A 24,138-nucleotide genomic window follows, 5' to 3' on the forward strand; every position below is an offset into this window, starting at 1 on the left:
TCAGTGCATAACTACTTTTGTGCTGTAGCCAAAACTCGTACCAGCATTTCCTGGATAAAAAAATTTGTGCTGGATTTTAGATATCCCTGTTCACATGCCTACATCTGAGGCAGCCATCACAGCTCCTCTCATGGAGGGTAGAGTAAAAGTGGGCACTTTCAGGGATGTTTTATCTTATCTAAAGATGGATTGCTAAAATAATTCTGCAAAAATGTGGATTTTCTTTCCATTATCTATAAAGGGATCAGACATAGATGGTTACATCACAGAAGTCTAAAGTTAGGTGATATGAATCCCACGCTAAAATTTGGTGTCTGCAGAATTTAGGTCTAATTTTAAGGAGTGCAACACATTTTGAAAGAACACTTTGAAGGGGACTGGGCCACAGATTTCTGTATTTTTTTTTCACTTTTTGCTGAAAATTACCAACAGTTTTGATTTCTCAGTCTGGATCTTGCCCATACAAGAAACGTATCAGCAGCCACAAAAAAATGAAAAGTATTTTTTTGTGCATATTAACATAAGCAGTTAACTAGACAACAAGATTTTATAAATAAAACAAAGATATATAATGTGCATTAAGCAAAGAAATCTGAAATTTGACATAATTTCAGTGCCTGCATGGACACAAAAATCTACTTCTGATCATAACCTTACAATGCAGTTAATGCTTTGGTGCTGTGTAAGGCATGGAGAACCTCTTCATGTTAATAAGAAAATCAAAGAGAAAAGTACCTCTGATTGGCAGGAATACCACATAATTAACATGTTTGTCACAGGCTTTCAAAACTCACTCTCTTAGGTGGCTCTATTCCAAGATATCTCTTTCTTTTTTTGCCTCCCCCACAAGTAACTAAGAGAACGTCCTGGCTCTACTGAAATCTCTGTGAGTCTCAGCCAGTTGAGGTTTCTCTCTGACTGAAGTGGTACAAGAGCTCCAAAGGCTGATGTCTTAATTTGGGCTCTGCTTAACAGGAGGCTCAAGAGAAGGCCAATATTGTGGGTGTTCCAGATCAGTCAGTGCCACTTTGTGAGGTACTTCAAGAAAACAAACACATGCATGCCCCTCTCAACCAGAAACTAGGACTTGTTCTAGAAATTGGGCATTTTGAGTTACAGAAGTTATCCCAGATAGTTTAAAGTTTCTCATGATTTATTAACTGGCATCTAGGAAATGAGGGAAAAAAAAAAAGCCAGCTGAGAGTCTTTGATCTGTCTTATTCAATACAAAATTGAAATACAGATTAAAGCTATATTCAATGTTTGCTCAAAGATCTAGAGATGAACTTCCTTTTGATTCTGAAAGTAAAATTAATGCCCAAGAAAACCACACCATGACCTTTAGATGTCGCTTCCATTATTGAGTATGTCAGGTTAGGCTTAGTAGAGAGTAAACTTGATTATGGAGAAAATTTCTTTTTTAATGTACAAACAAAAATGTGTTGGTTAAGGCATTGCTTCAGATGCTTCAGGTGTCCTCATGGCAGATCCATAATTATGGAGGTGCTGAGGAAGTTAGAGCACTGGATTCTGCCTGACAGACTTGGGATTCAAGGATGCTGTTGCAGGGGAGTTACTGGGAGGTGTTGGACACACTTCAGTCTTGGACTTCAGTGCTATAATAGTGACTCTGAGAAATTTTAGATATTAGTTAAGTGGAACATAAGGTCATAGGTCATGTGTTTTACATTCCAAGAATCTTTGGGTAACACATGAAACAGGTGCCCACTTGTCTTTCTTCCAGATGAGATACTAAATACCGAGTGAATAAATCATATGTTTCAGGAGAGGTTTAGATGTGATATTGGGAAAAATTTCTTCACTGAAAGGATGGCCAAGCATTGGAAGAGGCTGCCCAGGGAAGTGGTAGAATCACCATCCCTGGAAGTGTTGAAGAAATGTGTAGATGTGGTGTTTAGGGTCATGGTTTAGTGGGGGACTTGATGGTTGGGTTGTTACATCTTGTTCATAGGTGACTATGAAACACGGCATGGCAATTGTTCAGTTTAAAATAGTGGGTTTTATTAGAAGCAGATTATTCATAGGTGTGTCTCAACACTTCACTAGACCAAGTTACTCAATTTTCCAGTTTATTTATTCATAAAGTCTGAAGTGCTCAGCAAGAAATGAAGCAAAAATGTCGAAGTACAGCACATTCTTCATTTTGACATATCTATGACTTATGCTTGTCAAAACATTAATCTTTTATCGATGTTTGAAATAAAAAGGCTAGTGCTCATTAACTACAAGATTTGGAGAAATAGTTGTGGTTAATTAGGAAAATGTGACTTGTTTATGGATGCTGAAAAGCATTTGAATGTCCTACATATTAAAGATGTTGAGAAATTATTTTTTATCGTGAAATATCTTGTTATTTCTTGTGATTCAAAAGTTAAAACTTTAGTTCCAGATTCTTAAATTTATTTGGATCTGCAATTTTACTGATCTCCGTAGGATATTGTTTCAAACTAATTATTTTCTAGGAATTTGCTTTCTCTCATCTCAGTCATCCAAAGAACTGTTTCCTGCAGAAATTACCACTATTATCTGCCTATGTTAAACACTTATATGTCTCTTTATTTATGAAACTCAATTTATATATGTTTTGTTTATACTTCTTAGCATTTATCACAGCAATTCTGTGGTATAAGGAAACTTATCTCCTTTATATACCTGTGGAAACTGAGTCACAGAGACTCAGTACATGTTTTACATGACCAGGACTAAAAATTGATTGCAAATCAGAGTTAGTGGCTATTCTTCTGTCCCTCAATGTCTTTATTTCAGTGTTGTTAACTATTTAAGCATTCAGGTGATTTAAGATACTCAAGACAATGTCGACCTTCCTCCTGATGGGGTTGTTGCCTGGTGATAGAAGAGGAATGTCTTGTACAAGAAAAAGAAAATAAATTAAGGGATTTACACTGGAATAATTATCAACAATTCAGGGACCTGAACTTTCTAAACAAAACCAACCTACACAACTAATTATGACTAATAGGCAGACCTTCTAATTCTACACATTTTCATTACCACTGTGTCCCCTGAGTGGTTCTGGTTTGTCTTTACAGAGAAGGGCCCTGAGAACTGCAATTTGTTCCCTTAAGCCCGTGCCATGTGTTATCCGTGGTACCACCAGTAAGACATGGGAATGCACAGTCAGTCATGCAGCATTCCATTTTGTCTGGACCTGGATCTAAAACGGGTTACTGGTTTTAGTGGGCCTACTGAGTTTCATGCAGTTGCTGACCCAAAGTTATTTGCAGGAGCACACCACGGGAAGGGAATGGATAAAAAGGAATAGGCGACCGACACCAAATTGTAGGAGAGCTGGTCTCAAGAGCAAGCAGAGAAACAGGAAAGACTCTGATTAAATAAAAAAACAATAAATTATCTCTCTTGAAATGCACAGATCAGAGTAGAAAACGAAGGTCATGGGCTAAGTCTACATAGCCCTTAAAATATTACCAAGAATGTTTAACATTCTGGATGAAAGTCGTGCAAAACTGAACAAGCTCATTCAACAAAGGTATGTTTACACTGTCTTAAAACTGCTACCAGGGGCTTTCTGAGCTTGCTGATGCATGGACAGCCCTCTTGCTTTTCTCTTTCAAAGATGTATGCCCCTAGGAGAGAAAGAAGTAAAAAAAAAAAAAAATCATAATAAAAACAGTCTCTGCAAAGCTCATCTTAAAGGTCAGAAAATGAAGCACTCACCAGGATGCACCTTTTATTGCAGTACTTTGGGAATAGTTATTGGCACTATAGCTTAGCGTACCAGTGTTCAATCTCCAAGTGCTTATGCCCAGGTTTTTACACACTAATTCCAGCTATTAGAAAGATGACCTGTGTTAGATGGTGACAAATTAACCCTAAACTTCTAAGACAGCTGTATCTCTTCCTCTTACTACTAGCTCGCTATTAGCACACAAATCAATAATTGCAGAGGGGAAGAGTACCCACAGAAATTCTTATTTTTGGTGCAAACCCTTGGGCACTGACCCAAGATAATCAGCACAATTCTGTGAGCAGGCACTGGAGGAAACTCTGGTAGAAAGGTACCAGTGAAGGTTCAGTGGGGTGTTATCAGGTAGGACGAGGTGATTACCCACCCAGAGCTTGGCCTGGCATCACGTGTCACATGCACAGAGTATCTCAAAGGGGAGTAACAAGTGGGTTCCCACTCAGGATAGCACTCTATGCCCAGATGTCCCTTTGTCAGCCCTGGTCTTTGCATCTCTTTCTGAATCAGCTGAAGCAGAACTTTGCTATAACTTTTACCTTATTTTCTCTGAATTACAAACATTTCATTTAAGAACAATTTTGGAAGCCTGCATTAAAGAGTTCTCTTTGCTAGGTTACAATAATATTGGCTATTCTATACCTTTCTGCCTCTCCTGCTGATATTTCATCTTTCCAAAGGATTTCTATTCTGTATTGAATATTATGGATTCAACTTAAAAGCAGAGCACAACTACTCAGCAGCTCTTAGGTTGCCATCAATTTTTTTCCTCATTTTTAAGGGAAATGAATGTAATTTGAAGAATTTGAAATAGTTCAGAGTTACAGTATATGACTCAAAAGTGACATATCAAAATTTGTCATTTAACTTTGGCTTGTGAGTTCATAGTGTGGATTGTGAAATCTTGTTTCTTTGGAAAAGCCAGAGGAAATAGAACAGTAAACAAGTAGGATGTGGAGACAGGTCCTTTTATTTCCCGTGCTGCTCTAGTGCCAGTGAGGTCTATTCCCAGCCATTTGCAGTTATTGAACTCAGTGTTGCATAAACAGTTCAGAGATTTGCACTAAGTAGTTTGGACTTGACGTTTATGGCAGCAGGCAACAGAGGAACAGAAATAAATTTGGAATTTGGAACAGCTATAAAGGGGAAAGGGGTGGGAGCTGCAACTTGTGGCTGCTGGGCAGATGCCCCAAATGTGAGAGAAAGTATGTAAGTGTTAGAAATAATAAATCAAAACATACCAAACAGAAAAAGATAGAAAAAGATAGAATCTCTCATCAATACCTGTTCAGTTACATAGTATCCCTTGAAATATCTGTTTTCATTTTTCTTTTCTTTACTTGGAACACCTGTAGCACTTGAATTCTAGGACAAAACTGGTAAATTGCTTCAATTTGCAGACTGCTAGGAGTGGCTTTTTATCTGCACTCTAAATACAAACTCCACCACGTGTTCTGCATTCCCTCTTTTCCTGATGCTCTTCCAGAGCCCTATGTAGGTGCTCCTACAGATAAACTCTAGGACTGAGTAATAGTGGGAATCATGCTCTGGAGAATGGTTTCTTCACTTGTTTTTAACATTTAGATCCTTGGATTTAGGGATTATGCAAAAGATTTCAATATAATTTGGAATGGTGTGTCGTGGCCTTGGTCTTCCTGTTCGTACTCCAAAGTCTGGACAAATGGTTCAGTAAATTTTTAAGTGGATTTTTTGGGCTTGTTTGTGTTGCTTTGTCGTTGTTGTTTTGTGGGTTTTGGTTTGTTTCGGGGTTTTTTGTTAAACATGCAAGTAAAGATTTATAGAAGTATATATCCCATACCTAACTTATTTTTGACAAATTTTGTAGGGAAAAAAATTAATCAGGGCATACCTGAATTTTTGAATACTGATTTTCCTCTAGTAAACAGTTCTAGGAAGCCCTGAAATTGTGCTACTTCTTAAAAGAGGGATGATCCATGTTTGGGAGAGAATTCATCTCCAATTAGGTTTCCTTAAAAAGCCCTATAAGACATAGGGTAGATGATGCAAGAATAAGTGTGATCGGAGAGTTGTTGATACTTGTAGGCAAAATCTATTTAATGAGTTTGTAGGTCATGTATAACTGAAGGTACTGAAAGCAAAACTCAGCCAGGGCTCTAGAGTAATTTTATTATTAAAACCCCAAATAAACAAACAAACAAAAACACACACAAAAAAAACAATCAAAAAGCACAAACCCAAAATAAAACAAAACCCTCAGACTATTGGTACATAAATAAAGATCTTCTCTAGGTATGTTCTCTGAACATGTTCCAGCCATTGGCATTACTAAGACAGAGGGAGAAAACATGTATTTCTATAAAAAGCAGAATTACACTGCATATGTAATGAAGCTGCTGTGCAGGTAACTTTAATCTGGTGCTCTCTAGAGTCTGATAGCTTGTCTCTGCAACAGGTTAATAATATTCAGAATTGGATATAAATTTTATTCGTAAAGGACTAAAATTCACATAGCATGATTACTAGCCGAAAATATATTCTCTTTTCCAGATGGTAAAAAAAATCCTATTAACAGGCATGGATTTTTTTTTTTAATAGATTACTGTGTACTGACAAGCACATAGGTTTTTGTTACCTGGCTTTTTTAAAAACAAGATCTTAAATTACTGTCTTCTAGAGTAGAAAATGAAATCAAGTTATTCAGTAATTGTACATTCTAGCCATCAGCTAGATGGCTGTAAATCACAGTGAATGGAGCTCTGCAGCTTTCTTCATTTTAATAACTCCATGAATTGTTGTTCAGGTTTTGACACAATTTTAGCCACCACACTCCAGCTGGAATAAAGTGAAAACTAGAAGAATGAAACACACAACACTGGTCAAAACCCTTCTGATCAAATCTTTTGTGCAAGCAGACAAATTAGACTTTGCTAACTTAACGCTTGAAAAACTCACTTTGACAACAGCAACAAACCAAAAAAAATTGCAGTCGGTGTTCTGGTTCAACATTTCAGAACACAGCAATTTTTCTGCTTTAATTGGAAAACCAAACCAGTTTTAATTTAGAAATATCATATTTAAATATGTCCATTTCAAGAAAAATCAAGATGCTCATTCAGATAGGTGCACTGTCTTTGGGCAAATTCTCTTTGAGATGAGCCTCTTGTGTTTCTTGCTTCCTTGCCTTGTTGCTTTGCTGTTCTAGCAGGAGCACTTCAATCTGCTTACCTGAGTGTTATGCTTGACTTCTAGTACCTTGAACTGTGGTGTGGGGCCAGGCCCAAGCTCAGCTCTGCCCAGACAGTGCAAGGCAGAGCTGACCTCTAGAGAGAACTGGTTCTGTGTCCAAAGCACCAGCACTTTTGTCCTAGTCTGGCAGCATTTCACTGGGCTGTGTCACCACTGCTCACAGCTACAGGTGTTTATGGACCTGTGTCTGTGCAGGGCTTCTTTTTTTAAAGTTCAATTTAGAGCTTTGGATCTCAATGAAAAAATGTGCAATTCATTCTTCTCTGAGATCTTATTTTGATCCCAGAAGGTGTCAGAATAAAAAACTTTGTGGCTCAGCATCCCATCTCTGCCAAAAGCTTTGAGGAAATGCCTCATGGAGAGTGTCAGAACAGAGCCAGCATATGTTGTCTCCTAATACTTCTCATTTCCAGCAATTTTGTTTTAACAAAATTCCTGAGCCTGATGTGGCTCAGGAGTGTTTCTGTTTACTCATCATCCATTGGTGAACCCCACCTACAAAGAAGAGGAACAGCTGCTTTTTGTTGTGTACTTCAATATTTGCTGGCTTTGCTTCCTTTGGGGAGGGAGTGAATCATCAGTCCCACTTCCCCTTCTTCCATGCTCATTGTGGATTTGAGAGACTTCTGTCACATCCTCTCCAGTCATCTCTTTGCAGACCAAGGAGTTTGTCATTGTGTAGGTGCAGTTACATCAGAGAGGCTGTGGTGAATATGTGGTGGATAAACACAGTGCATTTACAATCATGGAATAAAATCAAATTACATTAATTCTAAAAAAAAAATACAATGTGCATTGGGATGACAGTTACTTGTCTTCAAGAATGAAACACATTGGGTGTTTCTGGATGTAAAATTGTTCAAATATGCACTAAAATTACAGATGTGGCAGCTTAATGATACTCAGCATTCTGCTAAATGTGGGTATTTTATCCAGATATAGTCATGTTAAGCTGTGTCAGTCAGGAAAGCAGTTAGAATTGTTTATATTCATAGGGAAAAAAGTATAAAGTAATATGTGTTTGTTTAAATTGTTTCTAGGATCTTCTTTGTGCCTTCTTTGCTACACAGTGCAGGAAAAATTGTGTCTGCTCTGTTGCTGCTATATTAAAATAACTTCCTCATCTCTTAGGTCTGTTCATCATGTTTGATGGCTTTTCTCTAAGCTCTCTCTCACGTTCTTTTTATTATGAAAGAATCTCAATTTTCATTAAAACAAAACCAAAACCATACAGCTTTCTTGATGACAGAGGGAAGCTGCAAGTGTGCACAATGTGCTTCAAAAGGTTTAAAAATAAAAGACTAATGAAAAGTCCAATTAAAGCAAATATCATGACTTCATGAGTTCTGGCCTAACAAATTTCTGAGCAGTTGGCAATTTTTCAGTTAGACATCCTATATAAACTTAAGATATTACTTTGAATTCTGGCATATAAGGATCTGCAATTTCACAGCTGGAAACTTGAGTAGACTCCAAATGAAACACTTTACAATTAAATCATCCTTCAAGCATCCTTCTTCAGCTTGCAGCCTCTTAGATCATCACTGTGAAGCAAAATCCTGCATTCCTCTTGAAAGAGAAATAAAGATGAGGGAGGAGAGAAAAATTAAGATTCAGCTGTGAAAAGGAATTCAGATAAGTAAATGGGTGGCCTCTTTCTCTTTCCTAATCTTAGTACAAATGCCGTTTAATAAGATACCAACAACATTCAATTAGCATTGATCTATGCAAGATGCTACAAACACATTTGTGTGAGGTCGCACTCATTTTAAATATTAGAGGTGCAATTACAAATGGGTGCAACTGGTACAATACATTTATTTCACAAGCATTTAGAAAAACATCAAGAAAATGTCCCCATCTGCTGTATGATCAGACTAATTTTACTTTACACCAGCCTTCCTGTTAGAACAGTCACTTTAGATAAGAAAGCGAGATGTTCATATCCTCTGCTGTCTTTGATTTGCAGTACACATACTCTGCAGGATTTCAGAAGCAGTAAATGAGTTACAAGTAAACACTGCCCTGCTCTTCAGGGGATTTGCACCTGAACTATTTAGTTGTTTCATGGATTTTTAGTGAGGCTGATTGATCCAGCAGCAGAAACTGAATAGGAAAGCCAGTACCCAACAGGTTTGAAATTTGTGGCATTTATTGTGTAGCTGATTTGATAAGAAAACTGGATTGGAATTCCATTCTTGAGGAATAATGTCATTTATTGAGTTATAGAAATAAGTACTGGGTTCTATGAATCTTTTAATCCATTTACTCCATATTGATGCAACTGTAGTAACTTAAATGCAGTAGTATTTACATTTTATACACAAATAAGGTGAAGAACAAGTCTCGTGTATCTCTTGTAGCACTAACAAAATCTATTCTTAGACTTTTCCATGAGGCCAGTTTTGGCCATAATTCAAATTCCAGAAACATTTAAAGCTTCACAGAGCTTTAGTGGAGACAAATTAAAGATGTTTTTAATTCATGTCCACATTGAATCCATAAAGGAACTTTATTCCATTTTCCATGATTAACACACTGCTGTGTAGTGTCTGAGAAAAATACCTTTGAGATTGACCAATTTAACACATTACTTGCTCTGCAGTTAATCATTATGGCACATTTTCCTCTAATTATATAAAAAAAAAATAACCAAAAAGATAGGAAGAAGTAGTGAAAAAAAAGACAGCTGCTACATGCACAGTAAACTCTTTGCTGGCACAGGATGACTAGAAGGGGAGGGAGGGATTTCATTTATCATCACATATTTGATTAAGGAATGAGCAGGATCAAGTCTTCTGGGCTATGATCTGGCCAGTACGTGTATTTTATTTTTCCTATGGCCAGGCTGATCTCCATGTTGTCAACAGTAGCTTATTCTTGCTGTTAATGCTTTTAGAAGTCGAGGAGCCATTCACACACACAAATTCTGCTGTGCAATAAATGTATCTGCTTGCCACAGGATGCAGCAATTTCTGAATACAAGGACCTCCATAGTTCACAAGCAAAACTCTGAAAACATAACCTGTGTTCAGATATGTCCCTATCTGTGTGCTTTATAAAAGTGTGCACTCTACTTAAATAGTGGCCTCTTCTATCTACTGCAGAAAAAACCTTCTCCCTCTTTCTCTCTGCTAAAATTCTTATACACTACTTGGTCATCAGATGAATCAATTATTTATAAGGAAGGAGGCTATAACCTTTTTCTTTTGGCCTCTATATCTCTAGAGTATTAGACCTACTCACAGAAAGTCACCTCACTTCCCAAGTTCCTCTTTTTGGAATCAAAGGTCAGGAAAAACCTGCACATTCACTCCATCTTGAAGCACGAAGTTGAATGCAAGTCTGGTTGGGACTGTATGATTTTCCTCCCTAATTTCATAGGTGGAAACACAGAAGCCTTCAGCCTTCCACAACAGAAAGCCTTATGCAAGGCTAAAGTCCCATAAGTTTCAGAAGTCAATTATTTGTTAGTAAAATAAAATAGAAAGGAACTTGCCCAGCAGTAGTGGATTAATGAGGTGTGTTGTTCACAGAAGCCTCTGTTCTAACAGGAGGATGGAGGGATGACTGTTCTTGCTGATCAGTCATCAAGACTTCATTGATCAGTACTAGCACTGAAGTGTCATCAGATAATTTAGTGTTTCCCTCTTGAAAAGTCCTGTTAAAAAGTAACAAATGATAACACCCAAAATTTCAAACCTATAAGCTTGGGGGCAATGTCCCGTGTCTTGTTTGTGCTGATAGAGCAAGAAATAAAAAGAAAAATTATTATAAGCCATCTGCTCCTTTATCAACTTTGTCTGCATATTCTGCACAGATATCTGTACTTGAGCATGTTTATTCCAGTCTGGCAAATCACAGAAACCCCGTTTATATTAGTTTCTGTAAATAGTAGGCACAGATGTCTGAAGGAGAAATTAAAATATGAATTTGTAATTATTTTAGGTCTCCAGTAGTCATCACTGTGAAGCTCCCTGTCCAGTAGAACAGACAGAGCAGGGAAGAAATATTCTGAATGTTCATTGTCTTGTTTTTATTCCCCTTCTTCCAGCTGTGATATTTGCTACCCAGCTGCTATGCACACAGCTTCTTCCTTTGTCAGTGATCTGTGGTTTATGTCTACAATTTCAAAGGAAAAGTGTGAAAAAATGTGTGATTGTTATTCGAAGGAGCAGAGTTTGAAATAAATATTATACTTTTCACAGCACTGAGGGAAGGTTTTGTTCACAGAGTCCCCAAATATCCATTTGTAAGTAGTCCCAATTTGATCTTTTTCTGTCTGGAGTGCAAAATGGGAGATGAGGTCAATCACCCTATTCGTAAAGCTTTGCTGGGGTAGTTTAGCATCACCAATTTCAAGTGTAAATAAGCAGTACTTTAGGTACTTCAAGAACATACAGTGAAATTGAGAAAGGCCAAAATATGTAGGTTTTATTCTAATATTTTTATTAAACAGAAACGTGGCTTATTTTCAACTCTATTTAGAACAATTCTTGACTTCAGTGGTTTTTTCCTGTCAAGCACAGATGTGTTTGTAAAGAAGTACATACAGCAAAGAGAAGTATTGCAGACCTAAAAGATAATGGAGAAGGGGATGAAGGAAGTGGAAACCTATACTGGATGGGCATTTTGTGTCCATATCTACATATGGAAATTTATCTCATATTTCTTGTCAGTTATGGTGCTTATCTTGAAGACACCTCCTATTTTCTGTTTGAAGAGGGCATCCAAAACAAGAAAGGATGATTCAAGAAGGGAAGGGTGTAAGAAGGTCTACTGAATAAAAGTGGCAAAGAAGCACAGGTAAAAATAAACCATCTAGGGCTGAAAGTAATACATGAATAGCTGTTATTCTAATCTTTTGAAGGCTGTCACTGATTAGGAGTCTTTGTTATACCCTAAGATTAAATATCTTTCTATTTGACTCACCTTCCTTTGCCTAGTATCATGTTAAAGGTTTCAGTCATTGGACAGCTCGTTTTCTTTTCTTATATTAAATTAAGCTGGAAGCTATGACCTTTTCATTAAACTTCATATTTAATTTGGTGACTTATTGTGAGCTGGCAGAAAGCACAGTGATAAATTCCTAGCATCTTGATCACACTTGGGGACCTCCTTTCATAGCAAAATAACTCCAAATCGCCCTGAGGCATAAAAAAGAAGACTATTTCTTCAAAACATTTAATATGGCTTTTAGATGTTTACTCTTTTGTCAATTGAACAATACTTTCATTAGTATTCCAAAAATAACCTTCAGGGCACAAAACTGCATAGTATTCTTTAACTCAGCAATCCATCATTGTTTGTTACTTGTCTGACCTGCATTATTTCACCTGCATGTTCTTCATCATGGTCAGTATGTGAGCATCTTTATCTACAGCAATTCATGATGACATTTATGTTTTCAGTCATAATGGGGGGGTAGTCATATGGGGGCAGGTAGTGAAGGGTTTTAGTGCTCCTCCAGCTTGATCAATGAAGTAGAGTGGAAAACAACCTTCTTTGAGCTGCTCAAAATCTTTTCTACATTCTGTATCTTCAGTAGAGCGAAGTCTGGACCCTTGTTGGGGGAAGAGAGCAGATCCCAGAGGTAATATAATCATCCAGCATGTGGAGGAATCCCCATGATGCCAATGCTGGCAGAAATGCTTCCGCTTCTTGTGACCTATTTTTCACTTCAACACTGTGACTAATGTAGCTTTGGGCCTGGAAATGCTTGCATACCTTGTGGGTAGAAACATGTACAGTGATTCCACTGATTTCCTTGAAACTATTCTTAGGAGTGAAGTTATTCATGCAATTTATTGCAAGCTTACAGTTTGGGGGTCTAATTTCACACTATAATGAATAACTAACCTGATTATTTCACCTTCTTCTTCCCTAATGTTTTTTAGAGTTGTGATATTGTGTCAGGTATGAGCTGTTTGTACCATGCTTGGTGTGCTAATGAAGGCTTGATGTTTGCTATTTATACACAATAATTCCCTTTAGCATATTTAATATATAGCAGAATATTCCTGTTAAGGTATGAAGATGTTACTGATGTGCTTCAATAGGGATTCCCACGCATCAGCAGTTTTATAGGTCACGAAAAGAAAGGACCAAGAGAAAACTTATAGTCCATCACACCCACATTCATCCCCCTATGTGGAAATAAGTCTTTTTAAGTTGTACAGAACATTGTTGCCCACCCTGAATCTATTCTGTGATATCAAAGCCCAGAGCATCACTCTGGAAATCATTTTAGAACATTGAAACATCAGTCTGAAAAAAAGAAACTTAGAATCATTAACTACAAAAGCTTACAGAATGTAGTCAGACTACAGTATGATTTTTAAATTCAGAAAGTAAGCCAGAAAGGGCCTTTTTTAAATTTTTCCTGTTGTTGGGGTCTTCACAGATCCTGCTCTTCAAACCCCTCTCAAAATAGCCCAGGTCCTCTGCCTGAGAATGTTTTTGGTGGAGATTTTTCAGTTTGTAGACAGAGGATTCCACACTTAGAAACACATTTTCTTCCAGTGCTTTATTTAAATGTGAAGAGGGTATGTAAGGATTTTCTGGGAAACGTAGCACTAGGGAATACAGTTGATCAAGAAATAAAATAGCTAATTATGCTTTGGAGGCATGTTAGAAATTAGGTAAAGCTTATTGTTTGCTACCTTCTTCCATTACCTTTTCTTTTAAAGTCTTCTGCTGTAAAAAGTCTGGTCTAATATGCTCTGACCATGGAAGGTGGGTTTGCTGCACTGCTTTGACCTGGGACACAATTTCATTTTTTGATCCGCTGAACCTTTTGTGTTTTCTAAACTCTCGTTTGTTGAAGGTTTGATTTAAATATATATTCTAGGGAAGGTATCTTAACCCCAGAGTATTTTTGTGTTTAACAAGACCCAAAGCAGGGCACACTGACATATGTCTCTCCTTCAGAGTTCTCTGTGTGGCTGGTTGAGATTGTGGCCATCTGTCATTTAGTGCCCTCCAAGTGCCAGCTCTGACCGTGGCACTGGCCCAGCAGCCTTCAGAGCAGTACCTGCTGTGGGCAGCTCTGCAGCCACATCTGAGGTCAGGGCTGGGATTGTCTGTCATGAAACACCAGAGGGATGAAATACAGACTCTCCCAGAAAGCCCTTTTTTTGTCTGCACCATCACTAGAGAGAAGTACGGAAGGCCCACGTTCTGGAGGGTCAAAATCCTCATTAAAATATCCTGGGTTGAACCTGTGGAGCTCTGCCTTGGCCATTCATATGCATGTTCAGACTGTCAGTGCTGGTTATAAGCTGGATATAAATTGTTTTTCTCCTTTCTTAGTCTGCAGACACAGTGCAGTTGTCATCACAAACTTTACATTATCTAATAATAAAAAGAGATTGCTTTAACTTGCAGGATGGCTTATAAAGAGTTTTATCACACACTATCACAAGGTATGAAGCTCTTGTGATAAGCTTTAGGTGGTTTTCTCACTCAAAACAAATGTCTGTGTACCCCAGAGAGCTCTCTCAGCTGGAGCCAATAGTAATTTTTGACAGCTATTTTTCTTTTATAAAATATCTATTTTTCCATTTCACTACTTAAATACCCGTTCCAGAGTCTAGACAAATGGGAAGAGTTGAAGGTCATGACTTAACTAGAGCCTTCTAAAAGCAAATCCAGATTCCAGAACAATGTGTCAAGTGGAAAACTATATCTTAGAAAAATATGAGCCAGATTTTAGCTGAAAAATTTCAAAACCAGGTAAACTCACTGCTAAGATTTTTGGTTCTTAATTAATTTTAAAGACAGCTGGTAGTTACACTCAAGCCTGGAGTGCTTGAAATCAGCTTAGTATCTGAGGGTGTTGGAATAACACATTTTAAGTCCCTGATCTGATGTCAGATGTCAGGGACTCAGACAGATAATTGACCTAAATGGATGCAAACTAATGTACCTGCATCATTTCATCCTGTGAGATTCTTGCCCTGTAACTTAATGAAGTGTTTAACTTCTGAGTTTTGTCAGCCCATAAACACATAAATGATCATAACCTGATCTGTAGCAAACTGCTGCCTCTGGTCAGCAGAATTTAATAACAGTATCTTCTTCTGGGAATAATGACCATAAAATCTAACTCCTGTGCAGCCTTTTCCAGGGCTACAACTCCTACTAATTCCTATCAGGCTTAAAGAACAATTTTCAGCTTATATAGCCAGTACCATTTGATACTCCAAAGTAGGTATTTGTATCCATATCTCCATGGGCACTTTGCAAATTCACAGAAACTTGCCAAGTGCAGTAAGTTGAATTCAAATTAAAAGAAATTGGTTTGGAAGTGCAGCTTTCAGGTTAGATATAAATAGTCCTGTAGCATTATTAATAGATGTTGAGTTGTCTGGTTTTCAGTTGCCCAATTTGCATTTCTCTCAAATGTTGGTAAAATGCAGGTGAAGCACCCTTTTTGAAAGAATGAGGTCTTTGTTCTGTAAAACTGGGCATTTCTGGGGATAACTGACTGGGGAATAATGCACACTAATCCACCTGTAAGAGTCTGATTCAAAACCTATGAAATTAAGGTCTACATAGAGATCTGTGTTCTTTTAGGTATTTGTTTGCCTATTTAACCCCTTTATCATTCTGTGAGGTGCAGGGTGGTGACAGAGGTAGAAATCAGTCTCCTCTTCCCCTTTCTTACGTCTTCTTTTCTTTCACTTACTTTTACATCTGTTAATGAGGTTCAACAAAATTTTTAATGGGGTAAAATCTTAAGGACAATGTTTTTTCACCAGTCTTGAAGAACATCATTTAGTGGTTTGAACAAAAGAAAGAGACTTCCATGGGTAGGATAAGAACTGTTGTAGACTGTTCTGCCCAAGCAGTGTGCATATGCTGGTGGACTGAGCTGCACAGAAGCTGAGAGAAATAAGTAGAGGTTTTACAAGTCAAAATGTTTTCTTTTCAGTTAATGCCTCCATTTAGCCATAGGTAAGATGCTTTAGGTAGAGGTCTTTCCATTGAAGGATATGGGTTAGGATCATTTTCTAGAAAATTTTATTAAGTAGCCATTATTTTCCTGTGACTAAAGAGATTCCAGTATCTAGAAATGTTAAAATGTCAAAAGTATTTCTGAATGCTTATGAGATATAAAGGGTCAAATGCATGTTAATCTCATAGTTTTGTGGATTAGTACAATGAATTAATTAAAATCCAGCAAATCAGAACACTTGGATAGAGGAGATGGGTTGGATGATCTGTCATCCTAGTTTATAAATATTATTATAAAACATACCTGCATAAACACAGCACTGAATGAAAAGGAGTTTTTAAGGATAGAGTGCAATGAAGAATGCAGTTAATGTATCACAGATTATCTATAAACACTTTGAGTCAGCTGATTTTTCACCCTTAATGAGTGCAACCCTCATCCCTAATAATCTGCAATTTTTCATGAAGGGAACCTTTTTTATTTTCTCCAAGACCAGCTCCTCCACAGCTTGTCACTGCATATTTCATTCCTTCTGCCATAACAATTGTTCCCTCCATGATGACTGTAGGATGCTATCACAACATTTTATCAGCTTTTTCTTAACCAAGAAATATGATTTGCTAGTAAAGGTCTCTATTGGAAACAGAGATAGAATTCAGCATCATCAAACACAACAGAATCCTAAGGTGTTGCTGGAAATGTTGACCTTCTTGACTCTGGCTCTCCAAAATTACTTGGATAACTACCTTAAGCTTTAAAGATCCCATGTTTTCATCTTTCCAGGGACCTAGGGCAATCCTGCAGAATTTTTAGCAGCTGGAAATTCAGCAATTTTGTCTGCTCTAATCTCTGACTATAGTGTATTATGTTTTCCAGTAGAGACCAAAATCTTGCTATTTGCTTTTCAATTACCTCCTTCCCCACACCACCCCCTTGAAAATAACTGTGAACAATTGTAAATACTGATGCTTTATTTACATATATAGTCTCTTTACAAATAAATAAGACAATAGCAAGATATCTGGTGGGATCATTCAAAGAGCAAAACTACTGCAGTCCACCACAAAAGAAAATGTTTTGGCATCCTTTGGGCTGGTGTGACAGCAACTCCCATGATCTGCACAAGCTGCACTGATAGGCAGATAATCAAGCAGTGAAAACATCTGATAATCAAACCTGTCTGAAAAATGGCACAAAGACATATAGACACCATGTGGCTTTCCTCAAAATCTAAAAAAAAAAAAATAAAAAAAAAAAAAATAAAAAAAATAAAATCTCTCCCCCGTAAAAAAAAGTTATTTCTATCTTGGCACACTTATTTTAGACAGCAAATATTTCTGTGTTTTTCACAAAGTGTTTTTCAAAAAGTTTCCACCAGTGCTTGGAAGCAAAATCTGATATTCAAATGTTTGCTTCCTATGGGCAGATGAAGCTGGTAATTGAAATGTAAACCTTTTGTCATGTAGGACTTTCCAGGTTTTCAGGCAAGAGGCTGTTCCATTATTCCAGGATAACAACCCTGAGGAGAAAACCACAACAGTGTGTCTGAAAATTTGCTGGTAACTTAATGCTCTAAAATGTACCTGGTACTTGAGACTGCCACTATGTTTCTCAGGGTTAATTTTTCCTAATAAAAATAAGCCTTTGTGAATGTTAATAGTGTTTAAAACACAGTAAAGAGTGGAGGGAATGTTTAAGGTTTCAGACCTGTTGGCACTGCTGCCTTTGTAACAGAATAATATGAAGGTTTAAGGTTAAGAGAGCTGTTTATAGGGTTTTTTCCTGAGTTTTGGCCACTCATTGCTTGCTGATGATTATTTCTGCAATATTTTTGGACAGCTTGGTACCAGGCAATTGGAGCCATAAACTACTATCAAATCAAACTCCTAAACAGATGAGTTTGATGGTGCCAGGTGGCCTGAACTTATGGAGTTGGTGGAATTGCAGCATCCATGACAGCAGCATTTATTCCTGCAGTGAAGGTTCACTCTGTGTTCCCAGCTACCAATAACTCAGTAAGTGTGGAGCTATCAGGGCATGTCATCATGACTTTGGTAGATTTATTCTTCATCTAACTTGCCTGCAACACATGTGTGGACATGCTCATCACCAGAAAAAAATCTTCTTTAGTGCAACTTTACTGATGTAATCCTGGAAAGAAAACTTTGTTGCTCTAATATTCAACCGGAAATAATATCAGTAACATTTTGGGGGAAGAGAGGTTGTGTACTCTCTCCTTAGGATCTCTCAAAGATGAAATATTGGGTTTTCTATAATGAGGAATACTGTTTTAAAGTAATTCAGACAGATTAGATGTGTTTAATAAAGGGGCCTTTCTCCATTTTTCCCTATTACATGTGTAAGAAATTGGTTTGATCATGGGTATGATTCAGAAAAGTATGTTTTCAGTGATCTCTTTATAAAACACCTGATGGTACCACATTTCTTTAATTATTTTTGACAAGTTGTGTTTTAAATACTACTGTATAATAAATATCCATGTTACATACCCTTTCTTATATCCTAAGGTACCTTTCTTAAATCCCAAAGGACCACTGCAAAGATGATCTCCCTTACATTCTTTCTTCTTTCTTTTCCCCAGTTTCATAGAATACCTGACATTTATTCTATCCATATCCTGAAGAATTTATCTTTCCTTACTGATTGAAAATATTGAGTACGTGTCTATTTATATGTCTAGTACTAATATAAAATAATTAATAAAATAAGAAAAGAATTCTAATAATAATATAGAAATTCTAATAAAAGAAGTACCTGGGTCCTGGTCTGCCTGTGTATGCATCTCGTACCCCCCTGTGTGAAGTACTGCACAGATGCTGTGCTCAGGCTGTGTAAAACAAATCATTCCATGGATAATCAAAGAAAATGGATGCCAGGAAGAAAAAGGTAGACCATCAAAAAACAGGGAGTGCAAGCATTAACAATATGAGGAAAACTCCTGGACAGGATTTCAGTGGTGGTGGACAGGCTGCATTTCTTCTTGGAGCAGACTGTAAATCTCATTCCATGGATGCAGCCCCCAGGGCGTAAGATACACCTGTGGGAGGGGAAAATGGGCACAAAACCCAAACTGCAGCCAGGGGATTCTGACATTTCCTGAACTTACTTTGTTAGAGCTTTTCAAAGACCGTGTCTTTTTTTGTTCAGTTTGGTTTTCCTGGTTTTTTGTGTTTTGTTTTGTTGTGTGTTTTTTTGGTTGTTTTTTTTTTTTAAATTAAGATTTCAGGCTAAAGAAAGACTGACGAGCTGAAATTAGGCTCCTGGCCATGTTGGCCAGGATCATCAGGCTTCTGGATACTGGCTCGTGTTTCCAACTGTAGAACTGGGCTGGGAATTGTGTATGACAAATCCTGCCAAAAATTTCCTGAATCTTTACTCGGTTTTAAAGCTGTGCACAGCAAATGAAAAGAAGCATAAGACTCATCCACTTATAAAAAGATGCATTTTGCTGAAATTTCTCCTGGAAGAAAATAATAATAAAAAAAATTTCCTTATATATTATATTTTAAAAATATAATTTTTTGTATATTGTTTTAGATATCTGTAAATCTTAAAATGTTTTGATCCATGTAATTCACATCCAAATACAACCTTTCAGTGCTGCATATAAACATAGGTGCAACTTATCCCTTTCCATTTTTGTCATGTACAGACTCTTCAGGACTCTCTTCAGTCACTGCTCTACAATATCTCTTTCAGAGGGAAACTTATTTTGAAACTAGGTAAATTATAATTAGAAATAACCCCTTGTACCATTCTATTTATAATAAGATTATTTCTAAAACCCAGCCAGTTTAAAACTGCCAGCTGATTTTCCCAAAGATTGTTTCAGTTTCAAAAAGGAGCTGCCCTTACCTTACCATTTCCAGTCCATTTTTTCCACCAATTATTTCCTCCATATTTTCCATATACCAAACCATTTCATGGTTGAAATTCTAGTTCAATGGGGAAAAACAAAAGGACATATAATGCCAGTGTTAGCCCTCACATCTCTAAGCACTCAGTAATTCATATACATTGACAACATATAAGATGTTCCACAGAACAAAGAAAGAATGGAAATATCTCATGGAAGTTGGTTTAGAGACCTCAGAGTTATTGAGGATATAAAGAAACCTGTGCAAACTGTTTTTCTCAGTTTCTCATTGTCAAATATCTTTCTTTTTCAGTACAAAAGATGGTTCTAGTGGACTGGAAGGCACCAAATGAGAGGACCAAGGGAAATATTAGTTGCAGAGATCTGTAGAAAAGAGTACAAGAGTTGGGAGCAAACAGAAAGGTAAGTCTGAGAAAGATGAAGCAATAAAATATCCTGATTTATAACCAAGTCAAGGTCAAGCGCCTTAACTTTCTGTCAAAACTTAGAAATTATTTACAGTAGTAAATAAATAAATAACAAATAAACAGATCAACAAAAATGTGGAATAAGTGTTTGGGGACACTGTACAGGATTAATTTCTTTTCCCTGGTCCCCGTTATGCCTTCCGAAACAGAGCCAACATTTTTCTGTTTTCTCAAAGGTAGTCCCTGTGCTTTTTAATAAAACCATTTCTCTTCCCTCGCTCTTTTTCTTCTGTCCCATGGGTGGGAGGTATAGGCCAACTGTGAGATACACAATGTTCCAAATTTGGGAAAAAAATGATACAGCAATTCACCCAGCTCTCATGAAAGGTGCATTGAAATCCTGCAATTTACTTACTGCAACTTTAACAACTAATATTAACATTTAGATCCTGAATATCAGCTGTTCTAGAAGACTGAACTATAAATCTACTTTCTAGGAATCCTGTTTTCCTTCTGATAGATGGATTTCATTTCTTTTAAAAGCCATCACAGTGCTTTTAAGACATGAAACCTCAGTGCAGACAATACAGGTATTGTGTACAAAGGAAAGAGCCCACCAGAGCAGGGAGTGATCTCCCCATGGAATCAGCTGGATCACAGGTCTCAACTGCTCATAATGACATGGCTGTAACATAAAATTCCTGGTCTCCATCCATGCTGATGTGTCCTGATAGCAAACAATGCCCCACAGTAGTTTGCAAGCACTGGAAAAGGAGCACATCGTAGGTAGGGAGAAAGGGCAAAGGAAAGCTATTCCTGCAATCCTCACTCTAGCAGGCAGTTTTCCAGGAAATGCTTGTTCTCTTGGGGTTTGATACAGGGCTTTTCTGACAGTCAGACCCCCCAGCACAGGTACAGAGGCATCTTTGATTCTTTCATGGCAACACACAGGATGTTGTGGCGTGTCCAGTCTTTAATTGTGGAGCCCAGAGTGAGGCACACTGGGGGGAGGCTGCAGCCCCCAGGAAGGACAGAACCTGGAGTGATGGTGCATTACAATGTAGTATTTTTAATCTGTTTAATATGTAGTCAGTATTGCCTCCTGCTGCTGCACAGCTACTGATTCTGCAATGGTGCCAAACCAGCATGGCTGTCCTTTGGATATAATGACTTATCTTCAAAATACAGAAGGAAATCTCTCTCAGACATGCAGTGCTTTAGAAAATTAAATTCTGCTGCCTGCAATTACAGCTGAACCTTTTTTAGTTGCTGTGTCACTTCTGCCAACCTCTTGACTTTAATAACTGCTACTTGTGCACCTCAAAGTATGAGGGGACCATGCTAACAATTAAATATTTTTTCCAATATTAAAAATTTCCCCAAGTCTGTAAGTGAACAAAAGTGTTTACAGACAGATTCTACACTGAAAAATATCATCTTTGTAAACAGCATCCAAAGAACCTTACAGCACATCATTTGCTCAGCTAGAATATTTTGGGTTTGTCCAAGAAAATGCATTGATAGGTGGAGTAAAACTACTAGTAGTAGTATGTATGTTGGATTAGGGTATACACAAGGTAAGACCAGCTCCTTTTAATTTGAATTATTCTTAGACTCTGGATTAGGCTTCTTAGAGGTGATGCATCCTGTCTAAATTAAGGCAGACCTATAAATTACAGTCATCTTGATGCTGTTTCAGAGAGACTGCAATCTGAACTGGATCTAAACTCAAAGGAAACTCAGATGAAGAGGAATAGTGCATGCAATAATGCACATGGCCCAAGGGAAATGCAGGTCAAGGTCCCTGTTCTAGCACACTATGTCAATAAATAAATCAGTTCCTTCCCGGTGTCTCTATTTCCTTATTTGTAAAGCTGGGATTTCTCCTGTGGAGTGCTTTGAGATCCAGACATGATGCAAGGTATTTATATTGAGCTAATTAATTTTTATTAGCTTTAATTATAACTGCTCTGGATTGCTTGTCCAAGGAGTAGGAACTGAGTGATATTTGGCCTGTTATTTTGTATCTCTTGAACAACTGTGATCCTTACCTATTGTTGCATGAGTAATCAAGGTTGGAACCTAGTTGTCAAATAGTGGTTGTGATAATTTTCAGCATCTGTGTCTGTCTCCTAAAATTTTGGTGAAAAGTATATCAAAGTGTATTTACATGAGCTTTAATCAAAAGCTTCGCTTAGAATTTATGCTACTTTTCTATGAGTTATATTTATTTCAGTCTTTGAATAATACTCATACCATTAGGAATTACAAAGGTAATGGACATCAGTACTGTTTAAATTGTTGTATTTTCCTCTGCCGTGTCTCAGTGGGAATGCTGAGTGCCACACAAGAGCTATAATTGAGAAATCCCTTGCTCTCTGTGACTCTGATTGCTATTATAATTGGAATAATTTGCATTTTTATGAAGATACTATTCTGTCTTCAGGCATCCATGACTGTGCTTGATGTTTTGAAGATCGTTTGAAAAGACACACAGAAATTATTTGCTTTTAGTAGAATGACTCTTTACTTGCAAGCAAAAACAAATTATTTGGGTCAAAAGAGATATAAAAGGGTCATAAGTATCTGAAGAAGGAGCTGTTGGTAAACAACATCTCCAGAAAATGATTCCTCCTCAAATGCCTGTAAAGACACTTTACTAAAAACTTTCAGACACACCAAGATTCTTGCAATCTTACCAAGCAATAAAATTACTGGTAGGGTTAGAACCTTCCACACCAGTAGGTCACTTCATCTCTCTGTTCTCCTTGTAAATGTTTATTAAAGAACTTGTGGATTTTTTTCCCTTTGGAAGCCTGAGGCTCTGACCCTGTGGCCTCTGGCTGGTTTTAATATTTTCTTAGTCTCTGGTATACAGGAAACCATGAATTAGTGTTACCACACTGTAACTGTCACTCTCTGTTGTCAAAAAAAAAAATCCACACCTTTTAAGAAAGCAGACTGAAATAATACAGCTGAAGCTTTTTTGGTACCCCTTTCACCCCACTGAATTCACAGTGAGCAATAGTTTGTTGTGCACTTGAACTATGTTGAAAAGGGAGTGATTAAACTTGAGAGAAGTTTTATCATTTTCTGTGACTAAGTGCTAAAATATGGTTCTCCATTACCCTGCAATCATAGCTACACATACAGAGGAAAATGCATGTGCAAATGGAAATTACACACCTCTGGCTAACGTTCAGCAGAGCTGAATGGTAAATGTTATTTATGGGAATTTTTCAATTTCGTAGAGGAGGGAATTTATCACCTCAGAGCCTGTGAAGTACCACAGTCAAAACAGTCAATGTAGATCAGTTGGCACTTATCTGTTGTCTTTAAACTAACATTAGAGACCTAAAAATTCCCTGGTATTCCATGTGGTAAGAGATTTTTGTGCGTAAACCTAATAATTTCTGTTGCGCCCCCCTCTTTTCCTACACAGAGGAAAGAAACTAAAATCTCACCCATTTAGAAAGAATTCTTCTATTGTTGACTCAGGACTTTCTAAATTAAACAACTGTGTCCCAAGTGGACGTCTTAATATTGCTTTGAACAAGTTAACTTTTGAATTAAGTGTATAGATTGCAGAGAATTAGTTAATTTAACTGTAGTGTACGAATGCAGTGTCCATTCCAAGCCTTGGCTGCATCACTTACCAAAACAAGTTGCATAACTGTGAATTGACAATATTCATTTTCTGTCTTTACATCTCTCACAGAGGTGCTCCAAATCACGATTAACAGAAATTCATGTGTGAATGTAAGGTACAAAGCATTTTCAGCATTGAAGGCCCAAGGCAACTAATTTCTGAGTGAATATAACCAAGCACTTGGTTCATCTGTAGTGGAGAAGTCATCAGGCATATCATAGACTAAATGACAGGTTTTTTTCCCCACTAATTTTA

General features: G+C 37.3%; 1 long non-coding RNA gene across 1 annotated transcript in view; it reads left to right on the top strand.

Moving 5' to 3' along the window:
- The window catches only part of LOC113948147, a 52,155-nt gene that overhangs the window by 14,241 nt on the left and 13,776 nt on the right, over positions 1-24,138 (top strand). The window contains exon 2 of the long non-coding RNA XR_003528012.1: positions 20,120-20,229. This is a non-coding gene — a long non-coding RNA (uncharacterized LOC113948147). The remainder of the gene's footprint in view (positions 1-20,119; positions 20,230-24,138) is intronic.

Source organism: Corapipo altera, unplaced genomic scaffold (genome assembly GCF_003945725.1).
Source record: "Corapipo altera isolate COAL_440 unplaced genomic scaffold, ASM394572v1 65, whole genome shotgun sequence".
Classification (NCBI taxonomy): Eukaryota; Metazoa; Chordata; class Aves; order Passeriformes; family Pipridae; genus Corapipo; species Corapipo altera.